Source organism: Lithobates pipiens, unplaced genomic scaffold, assembly GCF_037356315.1.
Source record: "Lithobates pipiens isolate NorthernLeopardFrog02 unplaced genomic scaffold, aLitPip1_a1.2 Scaffold_19, whole genome shotgun sequence".
Lineage (NCBI taxonomy): Eukaryota > Metazoa > Chordata > Amphibia > Anura > Ranidae > Lithobates > Lithobates pipiens.
Genome location: NW_027507764.1, coordinates 67,037,857 through 67,051,275, shown reverse-complemented (window position 1 = coordinate 67,051,275; position 13,419 = coordinate 67,037,857). Strand labels below are relative to the sequence as shown.

At 38.7% G+C, this 13,419-nt stretch overlaps 1 pseudogene; it reads left to right on the top strand.

Moving 5' to 3' along the window:
* Nucleotides 1-9,818: 9,818 nt before the first annotated feature.
* On the top strand, nucleotides 9,819-11,693 carry LOC143998014 (SCAN domain-containing protein 3 pseudogene; annotated as a pseudogene).
* Nucleotides 11,694-13,419: the final 1,726 nt, after the last annotated feature.

Below are 13,419 nucleotides of genomic sequence, written 5' to 3'. Positions count from 1 at the left end.
CTACTGTCTGATAGGACTGAGGAGAAACAACAGATAGCGGGTTATGATTAGAGTGTGTACAATGAAGTATATAACATACATTAGAGTTTACAGAGTTTATCTGCTTCCCACCAGGCCAGTGCACATAAATGACCGGGTTGGAGCTTCGCGGCACTAATCGTACCTGTATGTCCCTCAAGAACAGGTGCCCATGTGGCACGATCCTGCAATAGTTGTGTCCTTCAGACACAGCCTGTCCCAGATCAGGACATGGGCGCTGTGATTGGGTTATTTTTACTAATGAAATGTAGCAGTATAAATTTGGGGTAAACTGCTTGAAGAAAAATTACTTATTTGCAAAATTTTATAACAAAAAAACAGAAAAAACACTTTTTTCAAAATGTTTTCATTTATAGCACAAAAAACAAAAAACACAGTGGTGATTAAACACCACCAAAAGAAAGCTCTATTTGTGTGATTTTTTTAAAAATAAAAATTGAATATGGGTACAGTGAAAACTGAAAATTGGCCAGTGTAGAAAGGGAGTGAAAGTGCCCGATATTGAGGTAGTTAACCATATGCCCTTCATTTTTAATATAACACTGAAAAGAATTAAATGAGGTGACTGTCAGCAATTAGTTAAACTGCCAGTAGCACAAGATTAACATTTCCTATGAAGCTTAGCCCTGAAGCTACTGTTCAGCTTTGCTTATCCTCCCCTGCCTGGTAGTAATACAGGAAAGGGCAATGGTTTTGTGTCAATTACATTTTAATTTTCTACATTTTTTTTTTTTAACAAATAGACATTAATTACAGGATAGAACTAGTATTGTGAAACATTATGGGATTTCTACACTGAAAATACAGTAGTAGCTGTTTTCTTTCAGACTTTCTCTCTTTAATTGAAAGTCAGTACAAAGCTGCAAAGAATAGAGAAAAAAGATGGCCATAGAGGGAAAGGGGGGAGATACTTCACATTTAGTTGGGTGCATAAGGTCTGATGCACATAGGTGTTTGCCCATGTGCATCTAATCCTGGTGTTTTTGAGCATCCAGGCACAGGTGCAGCATCCAGTTTCACTGCTAATCTTTAACAAGCTGGATGCTGTACCTAGTGGTACAGTGTTTATTGCCATAAACGTTCATTGTTTATGTACAGGAACTTAGAAATTCTAAATATAAATTCATTAACAATGTTCTATATATGCCGAAACAAAAGGCAAAGACTTTTTATTTCGATTTTTTTCTATTTTGAATACAATTTAAAAAAATGAATTGGTGAACAACTTGGCCTAGGTGCTGACAGCTTTGCCTAACAGCCAGTTATCCATTTCTGAGGAGAAACTTGTTATGGACTCATGGGACTGCAGGATTCAATTGCTAGAGTAGTCCTGCAGGATGCGGGTCATTTCAAAGGTATTTGCCAAACGCAACTCCAATTTAATTCCATGCTGCAGAGTAAATAACAGTTTTGTAATAAAATATAAAAAAGAGAAGCGATGCCTAAACCATTAATTAATAAGTGATGTCATACTCATTCATCAATTAATGTGAAACTCCATAAAGTGAAATAGCATAGCAAAAACACATGAAAGAAAATTCATAAAAAAGAAAAACAAAAAAGAGTCCAAACTGAAAACTAACAAATGTCCATCCATTCAATACTCCACTCAAAAAACAAAACAAAAAACAGACAGTTCACTCAAATTTCAACAACGTTGTGTCTAAGGCCGCGTACACACGGGCGGACTGTCTGTCCAACTTAGTCCGCTGAAACGTGTTTCAGCGGACAGTCCGCTCGTGTGTGGGCTTTAGCGGACTTTTTCAGCGGACAGTCTGGCGGACTAAGTCTTTCGGAATTTCCGTAATATTGTCCGTCCAACTTTGGTTTCAGCGGACAGTCCGCTCGTGAGTAGGCTAGTTGGACGGACTAAGTATGGCGCATGCTCAGGAAGGATTTACACGGCCGAAGGTTGCATTGCAGTGTATTGGACGTCGTATTTCTAGTCCCGTCGTACGTGCTGTACACGTCATCGTGCAAGCTTTCAGCGGACTGTCTGTTCATCGTGTGTGGTCAAGTCCGTTCATTCAAAAGTAGGACGGACTGTCTGTCGGATTGTCTGACGGACTTAGTTGGCCAGACAGTCCGCCCGTGTGTACGCGGCCTAAGATTTGTGCTCCAAATAGAATAACTGTGCTCCACCCAAAGTGAGAAAATCGATGGCGCTCACCAGAGATAATCAGCCACAGAGTGACCATCAAGCATGGATATAGATAAGATGAAATGCTCCCATCAATCGGTAGCCAGACTTAAAATTCACTTTTCACAGAACAAGGAAAGGTAAGCTAGTAAGGGGGAAGATCTGCATTTACCACCAAACCACCACCACAGGTGTGCAGAGTGTGCAGAGACAGTATGAAGTTGTGGTATAGAGCAATCCCTTCACTAGGGCTTGACTGACAACAATGTGAATACATGAAAAATTAACTAGACCTAAATATGATATATATATATATATATAAAATGACAACACCTTGAATACATGAGAAATGAACTGGACCTAAATGTGATTATATATCATATATATATATATATATATATATATATATATATATATATATATATATATATATATGATATATAATCACACATATATATATATATATATATATATATATATATATATATATATATATATATATATATATATATATATATAGATATGTGATATATAATCACGTTTAGGTCCAGTTCATTTCTCATGTATTCACGGTGTTGTCATTTTTTTTATAGACTGATTGCAAACACAAGCCTTGTCAGCAGTGGTTTGGTACATTGTTGTCAATCCAGCCCTCAAAATGTTTTGGCTACTTTTTGGATTGTCCCCCTGAGTTTTAATAAAATAATGTTGTAGCTGGATTTCAAAGCAATGGAGTGGTGCTTTAATTTGCATTTATGTGGCTATATTTGACCTTCTTTGTAGACCTGTGCAGAACGAAATTTTTTTTTTTTTTCATTTCGATTTGTTATTTACATAAATTCCTAAATTTACATAAATTTGTTTAATTAGTTTTCGGAATTTGTTTTCGCTTATTCGAGTTCCAATCGATTCCAGTTTTCCGTTTTCGGTCAAATTGAACTCAAATCAATTAATCTATTCTTTTGTATTCTAATCAAAATTCTAATTTTGGAAGAAGGTTATATTCTCCCTATTTTTTTTTATTCTATTCTATTTTTTCTATTATATTATTTTCTATTATATTTGAATTCAAATTTATTCTATTTGAAATTTGAACTTCAGAAGATGGTTATATTCTTTTATTTTTCTATTCTATTCTTTTAATTTCTATTCTATTGTATTCTGTTCTTTTATTTTCTATTCTATTTTGTTCTGTTTTATTCTTTTATTTTCTATTCTATTATTTTCTATTCTATTTTTTCTATTCTTTTATTTTCTATTCTGTTCTGTAAAACTAAATTCTATTATTTTATTTTCTATTCTATTGTTTCCTATTCTAGTATATTATTTTCTATTCTCTTCCTTTATTTTCTATTCTATTTTATTCTTTTCTGAAACTTGATTTGAAAACTATGCTGATTCAATTAAAAAAATATTTAAATTTGAATCTCGTCCAACATTTCCATTTTGGTTAAATGTGTTACTACTATTGTAATTCAGAAATTCAGAAGTATTTAACGAAAACTGTGTCTGAATTTTGATTTGGAACAAAATGAACCACACATCTACTTATTTGCAATGTGTTTCTATGGACCAAACAGATCCTAGTAAATTGCTTGTAAACACACATGAGAAAAAAAAAAAGACCTGTAAGACAAAGGCATTATGTAATACTCGCAGATACTTCTTAGTGTGGTTATACAAAGAATACCCTTAATAGGAGTGAATAATCAAATGAATGTGGAATAATGCAAGCAAAACTCTGCTAACAAAACCCAAACGCATAAAAATAAATGGAAAAAATATATTACACCAATGATACCTAAAGATTGAAATTGTATTGGGTATCAGAAAATATATGTAGTGAAAATAAAAAATACCTTAAGTAATGTTCATATAAAGTGAACCTGCAAAAAAACAATATAACATCCAAAGGTCTGTTGTCTTAGAACAATAGTGACCACGTCCTATCGTGACGAAACGCGTAGGGAGGAGGAGCGACGTCCTGACGCCACCATCTCGTGTTGTATGTTTTCGGTGTAACGGGCGCTAACCGAGACCGGCCGGCTCGGTTTTGCTGTAACGATCGTTTTAATCTTCATTTCTGTAAGTGCGCATTTGTCTTTTACGTTCGATTAAAGTTATATTTGGGTTTTACACTATTGTGAGTCTCATTGCCTTTTATGTAAACCCACGAACGGGAGTGTATCGAGAGACGAGCGGGCTCTGAAGTCCCTTACATTTCATTCGTGTAGACCCTGGACTGGGGGAATCAGTCAACTGCTCTACATGGTTCTCTGTAATAAGGAACCATTCGTTTCTGGTAAGCGGCAATAATATCATTGGTGGAGGCTGAGCACAAGTCACGTTCGTGTTGGATATTTCTACTGTCACTACTTCACTGTGGGAAACCTTGCAAATAGAGACTGTATATGGACTTTTTGAACATTGCTCCATTCTCATTATGTTCTCAAACAATTTCCATATTCATGTTTCACTAATGTTATAAGATAACGGACCATTGGATGTTACATTGTTTCACTATTGTTCTAAGACAACAGACCTTTGGATGTTATATTGTTTTTTTGCAGGTTCACTTTATATGAACATTACTTTTTTTTTTTTTTTTTTTTCACTACATATATTTTCTGATACCCAATACGATTTCAATCTTTAGGTATCATTGGTGTAATATATTTTTTCCATTTATTTTTATGCGTTTGGGTTTTGTTAGCAGAGTTTTGCTTGCATTATTCCACATTCATTTGATTATTCACTCCTATTAAGGGTATTCTTTGTATAACCACACTAAGAAGTATCTGCTATTTTTACTGACTTAGCATTTTCTATTTTTATTAGATAGTCTATTTTTTGTCGCATTCTAATCCCTCTTTAGTATGCGACAAATACACCACTAAGTTCAAACTTTTCTGTGAGTTGTTTCACATGGGTATATTTTCTTAGTTCAGTTATTTTCTGCAGTGCAACCCACTCTTTTTTTCTCTTATGCCAAATGTAGTATAACATTTGGGTTGCTGCTTCTCTTTTTAGTTTTTTTTTTTTGTTTAATTTATTTTGTCAAGCGCGGCGTTCCTCTGTTTTCCATTATGTAATACTCACCTGAGATCTAAGCCCCCGCTGCGGTGCCCGTACACAGCACCAGCCGGCGACATTTCTCTCTGGAGTTACTTCGGGGTATCGCGGCTCTGGCCAATTAAAGCCCGGAGCCGCGATACGGGCCTTTGCTTCAGTGCACATGTGCCGTTGATGTTGGCACATGCAGATACAGGGGATTTCTCCTAAACCTTGCAGGTTTAGGAGATATCCGGGGTAGCTACAGGTAAGCCTTTTTTATAGGCTTACCTCTAGCAAAAAGTGGATTGTAAGGATTTATAACCACTTTAAGAAGCATATCCAATGCAAAGCAGGTCAGACTCTGCCTTTTACTACATTTTTCATTTGAATACATTGGGGGTTATTTACAAAAGGCAAATCCACTTTGCACTGCAAGTGCACTTGGAAGTGCAGTCACTCTAAATCTAAGGGGTAGATCTGAAATGAGTGGAAGCTCTGCTGATTTTATCATCCAATCATGTGCAAGCTAAAATGCTGTTCAATTTCCTTGCATGTCCCCCTCGGATCTACAGCGACTTTACCTCCAAGTGCAATTTCAGTGCAAAGTGGATGTTCCTTTAGTAAATAACCCCCATTGCCTTGTATTTACTTGTAGTAGGAAATAAAGAATGTACGTAAGTCACTGGTTCAGCATAACAGTTAGGGAATGAGTGTCCTGAGAAGTAAAGGTCAACAATGGAAACCTCCATACTGTCTCATTACAGGTTTCCTTTAAGCAGTCGTGGTGATTAAATCTGAAATTACGCCGAACGTTTTGAATCAGATCTGAATTTTGCCAATTCACACGGCTGTTACAAAAACATTTTGCTATTAATTAATGAACTCTTCTTATTTAATTAGTGGCCTCCTTCCAGATGAGTTAAATACAGGGGCTGCACGTCTCAGTGTTCCTTCTCTGATAGCGAGCTGCTATCAATTTACTTTCCCAGGCTGCTTCAGAGCATAATTAAGTGGTCATGTGCTGCCAGTGAATGTTGAGCAGTTTATAACCTGGGAGAGCCCGTTATTGGCCAGCAAAGGCTCATTCTGCCTTGAAGTCATGCCTCAGTGACAGACACAAGCAGCCGTCTTTCAGATGAGAGGTGAAAACGTAATTTTGCCAATATATTTTGAGCCTGGGCCTTCTGCAAGAAAAAAGAAAAAAAAAATGAATTTCTTTTTTAAAGACCAGTACAAAAGGTGATTAAAATTTGCAGTGGCCCTGAGATAGTTATGCTGAAAATATGATAAATGAAGAGCCAGCTCTATAAAGAGGTGTCAAAAGGGTCCTAAGTCAGTCATGAAGCCTCTTAACCACTTGGGTACCGCGCTATTGCCGAATGACGGCATTAGCGCGGACCTAGATTTCCAGGACTACGTCTATTGACGTCGTCCTGGTTACGAGCGGCCTGCGCGCCCCCTGAGGGGCGCGCGCGGCGCGCTCTGTGATCGGCGAGTCCGTGAGACTCGCCTGATCACCGATCCGTGTAAGGGGTCGATCCCCTTATCCAGGGGTCATCAACCCCCGGGCCGCGGCCCAAAGCCGGGCCGTGCCGCCTCTCTAGGTGGGCCGCAGCTCCAAGGACACTGTCAGGTCCGAGATTATCAACCCCCGGGCCGCGGCCGGCTAAGGCTTCAGCTTCACCGCTGATGGAGAAAACTGTCAGCGGTGCGGCCGGCCGAACAAGCAGAGCAGATGACCTCATCCCTCTGCGCTACGCACAGGCGCGCCGCTGTCCCGTCCTGGCTACAGTTACACAGAAGCGGCGGCTAATGAGAGAGAGAGAGAGAGTGACCTCATCTCTCCCCGCCCACCCTCACTGAACTTACTTTCCCGCAGTCTCCAACGGCTCCTCCCCTCACTCCCATGCTGGAACTGTAAGTACATTGCACTCTGCACTGCTAATATTTTTTTATAATTAATATTAATTTAATTTAATTAATTTAATTAATTTAATTTAATTAATTGGGAAATTAATATTATTTCTGCAATGGGACATCAAATATTATTTCTGCAATGGGACAACTAATATTATTTCTATCACGGGACATTAAATATTATTTCTGCAATGGGACATTAAATATTATTTCTGCAATGGGACATCTAAAATTATTTCTGCAATGGGACATCTAATATTATTTCTATCACGGGACATTAAATATTATTTCTGCAATGGGACATCTAATATTATTTCTGCAATGGGACATCAAATATTATTTCTGCAATGGGACATCAAATATTATTTCTGCAATGGGACATCTAATATTATTTCTATCACGGGACATCTATTATTTCTATCACGGGACATTAAATATTATTTCTGCAATGGGACATCTAATATTATTTCTGCAATGGGACATCAAATATTATTTCTATCACGGGACATCTAATATTATGTCTATCACGGGACATTAAATATTATTTCTGCAATGGGACATTAAATATTATTTCTGCAATGGGACATTAAATATTATTTCTGCAATGGGACATCTAATATTATTTCTGCAATGGGACATCTAATATTATTTCTATCACGGGACATCTAATATTATTTCTGCAATGGGACATCAAATATTATTTCTGCAATGGGACATCTAATATTATTTCTGCAATGGGACATCTAATATTATTTCTGCAATGGGACATCTAATATTATTTCTATCACGGGACATCTAATATTATTTCTATCACGGGACATTGAATATTATTTCTGCAATGGGACATCTAATATTATTTCTGCAATGGGACATCTAATATTATTTCTGCAATGGGACATCAAATATTATTTCTGCAATGGGACATCTAATATTATTTCTGCAATGGGACATCTAATATTATTTCTATCACGGGACATCTAATATTATTTCTATACTGGGACATTTAATATTATTTCTATCATGGGACATTTAATATTATTTCTGCAATGGGACATCTAATATTATTTCTGCAATGGGACATCTAATATTATTTCTGCAATGGGACATCAAATATTATTTCTGCAATGGGACATCTAATATTATTTCTGCAATGGGACATCTAATATTATTTCTATCATGGGACATCTAATATTATTTCTATACTGGGACATTTAATATTATTTCTATCATGGGACATTTAATATTATTTCTGCAATGGGACATCTAATATTATTTCTGCAATGGGACATCTAATATTATTTCTGCAATGGGACATCAAATATTATTTCTGCAATGGGACATCTAATATTATTTCTGCAATGGGACATCTAATATTATTTCTATCACGGGACATCTAATATTATTTCTATACTGGGACATTTAATATTATTTCTATCATGGGACATTTAATATTATTTCTGCAATGGGACATCTAATATTATTTCTGCAATGGGACATCTAATATTATTTCTGCAATGGGACATCAAATATTATTTCTGCAATGGGACATCTACGGTAATATTATTTCTGCAATGGGACATCTAATATTATTTCTATCACGGGACATCTAATATTATTTCTATACTGGGACATTTAATATTATTTCTATCATGGGACATTTAATATTATTTCTGCAATGGGACATTTAATATTATTTCTGCAATGGGACATCTAATATTATTTCTGCAATGGGACATCTAATATTATTTCTGCAATGGGACATCAAATATTATTTCTGCAATGGGACATCTAATATTATTTCTGCAATGGGACATCTAATATTATTTCTATCACGGGACATCTAATATTATTTCTATACTGGGACATTTAATATTATTTCTATCATGGGACATTTAATATTATTTCTATCATTGGACATCTAATATTATTTCTATACTGGGACATCTAATATTATTTCTATCATGGGACATCTAATATTATTTCTATACTGGGACATTTAATATTATTTCTATACTGGGACATTTAATATTATTTCTATACTGGGACGTTTAATACTATTTTTATACTGGGACTTTTAATAATCCTTTTAATACTTTTATACTGGGACTTTTATACTTTTAATAATACTTTTTATACTGGGACCGTTATAATACTTTTATAGTGAGACTGTTATAATAAAACCAATTAGTGACAATCTGTTACGCTTTGGTGGCAGGTGACAGTGACAATCCACATCTGCTGGCAGCTGACATTGACAATCCACATCTGGGGGCAGAAAAGTGGCAATCCACATCTGGTGACAGGTCGCAGCAGTGGCAATCCACATCTGGTGACAGGTCACAGCAGTGGCAATCCACATCTGGTGACAGGTCACAGCAGTGGCAAACCACATCTGGTGACAGGTCACAGCAGTGGCAATCCACATCTGGTGACAGGGCGCAGCAGTGGCAATCCACATCTGGTGACAGGGCGCAGCAGTGGCAATCCACATCTGGTGACAGGGCGCAGCAGTGGCAATTCCCATCTGAAGACAGGCTGCAGCAGTGACAGGCCGCAGCAGTGGCAATTCCCATCTGAAGACAGGCCGCAGCAGTGGCAATTCCCATCTGAAGACAGGCCGCAGCAGTGGCAATTCCCATCTGGTGGCAGGCTTTGCCAACTAGCCAAAATGAGTAAAAAACAAATGTCACTGCAGAGCTTTTTTGAAAAGGGGCAAAGACCCAATGATGAGACAACAGAAGACTGTTCTAAGACTGCAAACAAAAAGAAAGCTGCATTTAAAAGAAAATACCAAGAGTCCTATTTAAATTATGGGTTCATTGCATCAGGTGATTCACATTCTCCAAACCCGCTTTGTATAATATGTGGTGAGCGGCTATCCAATGAAGCCATGAAACCTTCAAAACTGCTTCGCCATATGGAGACCAAACACCCTTCATTAAAAGACAAGCCGGTTGAGTTTTTCAAAAGAAAAAAACGTGAACACGAAGGACAGAAGCAATTATTGAAGACCACCTCTTCGATAAATGCGTCTGCATTGAGAGCCTCATTCTTAGTGGCTAACCGTATTGCTAAATCTAAGAAACCATTTACAATCGGAGAACAGTTGATCCTGCCTGCTGCAAAGGACATTTGCCGTGAAATTTTAGGAGAGGCTGCGGTTGAAAAGGTGGCGCATGTTCCTCTTTCGGCTAGCACTGTAGCTAGACGAATAAATGAAATTGCAGAGGATATTGAAACGCAACTGATAGAGAGAATTAAGGAGTCACCATGGTATGCCATACAAGTCGATGAGTCTACTGATGTTGACAACAAGGCAACAATGCTTGTTTTTGTTCGATATGTTTTCCAGGAGGATGTCCATGAGGATATGCTATGTGCACTCTTCTTGCCGACCAACACCACAGCTGCAGAATTGTTCAATTCTTTAAATGAGTATATGTCAGGAAAACTGAATTGGTCGTTTTGTGTTGGTGTATGCACGGATGGAGCTGCTGCCATGACTGGGCGGCTTTCTGGTTTTACCACTCGGGTCAAGGAGGTTGCTTCCGAATGTGAGTCTACGCACTGTGTCCTCCATAGAGAAATGCTGGCTAGCCGAAAAATGTCACCTGAACTGAACAACGTTTTGCAGGCTGTGATTAAAATAATCAACCACATTAAAGTACATGCCCTTAACTCACGTCTGTTCGAACAGCTCTGTGAGGAGATGGATGCAGAGCACACTCGTCTTCTCTTATACACAGAAGTGAGATGGCTTTCTAAAGGTAGATCACTGAGCAGAGTGTTTGAGTTACGAGAGCCGCTCCAGAGATTTCTTTCTGAAAAACAGTCACCACTTGCAGCACATTTCAGTGTCACAGAATGGGTCACAAAACTTGCTTACTTGTGTGACATATTTAACCTGCTCAACGAACTCAATCTGTCACTTCAGGGGAGAATGAGAACTGTGTTTAAGTCTGCTGATAAAGTGGCTGCATTCAAAGCCAAACTGGAATTATGGGGGCGACGAGTCAACAATAATATTTTTGACATGTTTCCAACCTTATCAGATCTTTTGAAAGAGACTGAGCCAGAACCTTCTTTCACACAGCTGGTGCATGATCACCTCTATCAGCTTTCAAATGAATTTGAGCATTATTTCCCATCCTCAAAAGACCCCCGAATTGGGAAGGAATGGATCCGTGACCCATTTGTGAATAAGCCAGGTGAATCCACTCTGTCCGTGCTAGAAGAGGATCAACTGCTTGAGATCGCAAATGATGGTGGCCTTAAAAGTATGTTTGAGACGACTTCAAACCTCCATACGTTCTGGATTAAAGTCAAGGCAGAATATCCTGCAATTGCCACAAAAGCGCTGAAAAGCTTGCTGCCATTTCCAACATCCTATCTTTGTGAAGCTGGATTTTCTGCAGTGACAGCAACCAAAACAAGATTACGGAGCAGACTGGACATAAGCAACACACTTCGAGTGTCACTGTCTCCTATCACCCCAAGATGGGACCGCCTAGTTGCAGTAAAACAAGCTCAGGGATCCCACTGATTCTGCATTATGGTGAATATAACTATTTCATTTTATATTCCAATGTAATAGAAATAACGTGCTTCAGTCACCCTGACACCATAACACTGTTTAGTTGCAGGGAAACAAGCTTGGGGCTCCCACTGATTCTACATTACATTGAGTTGAACTATATAATCATTGTATTATATTGTAATAATATAAATAATGCACTTCAATCGTCCCGATATTATGGTATCAGGATGATTGAACCGATAACGCACCACATCGCGATTCCTCCCCCCCCACCGGGCCTTGGAAAAATATTCTTCCACAAAACCGGGCCTTGGTGCCAAAAAGGTTGGGGACCACTGCCCTTATCACGTGATCAGCTGTCAGCCAATGACAGCTGATCATGTGATAGAACGGAGCCGGTAATCGGCTATTATTCCTCCTCGCGCTGACAGCGCGAGGAGAAAAAAAAAAGCCGATCACCGGCGGCCGTGATCGGGACATCAGTCCCGATCACGGCCAGCAATGAAAGGCACCACATGCCACCTGCCAGTGCCCACCTGCCTCCCGCAGTGCCATCCTGAAAAATAACAAAGTAAAAGTAAGTGCCCCCCGTCTGTGCCCATAATGCCCACAGTGCCACCCCACAGTGCCACCCACAGTGCCACCCCACAGTGCCACCCCACAGTGCCACCCACAGTGCCACCCACAGTGCCACCCAATCTGCCTCAAAGGTGCTGCACCCCAGTGCCGCCCATCAGTGCCCAGCAGTGCCGCCCATCAGTGCCCAGCAGTGCCACCTATCAGAGCCACCTATCAGTGCCACCTATCAGTGCCCATCAGTCCCATCTATCTGTGGTACCTATCAGTGCCCATCCGTGCCACCCATCCGTGCCACTTATCCGTGCCACCCATCCGTGCCATCTTATCTGTGCCCATCTTTGCCCATCAGTGCCGCCTTATCTGTGCCCATCGGTGCCGCCTTATCTGTGCCTATTAGTGCCGCCTTAACTATGCCTATCAGTGCCCACAAGTGCAGCCTATCAGTGCCCACCAATGCAGCCTATCAGTGCCCACCAATGCAGCCCATCAGTGCCCACCAATGCAGCCTATCAGTGCCGCCTTATCAGCGCACTTCAATGAAGGAGAAAAATGACCCGTTTGCAAAATTTTATAACAAACTATTAAAACATGATTTTTTTTTTTTTTTTTTTTGCATCTTTTTTTGTTTGTTTAGCAAAAAATAAAACTCCGAGCTGTAACTAAATACCACCAAAAGAAAGCTCTATTTGTGGGAAAAAAATGATAGAAATTTCATTTGGGTACAGTGTTGTATGCCCGCGCAATTGTCATTCAAAGTGCATCAGCGCTGAAAGCTGAAAATTGGTCTGGGACTGAGGGGGGTTTAAGTGCCCAGTAAGCAAGTGGTTAACCTCCCTGGCGGTATGATTATTTCGAATTTTAGGTGCTAAAAGCTGTACAATTATTTTGCATGAAAATTTGGCGTTTTATATTGTAGTCCTGTAATTCTTAGGACTAACTCTCTTAAATCTGTCCAAACCAGAGTCTAGCAGACTTCCCGGGTATGATAAAGTTTGAAAAATGAAATCATAAATTATAATATAATAAATAACTATAAATAATTGTACCAAATAATAATATAACAATAATAAAAATTATTCAATAATGTAATCAAATCAAAAACACTGAAATTTTGCTCAGTTGCAGAATTGTCACTGTCATTACTTTTCAGTAT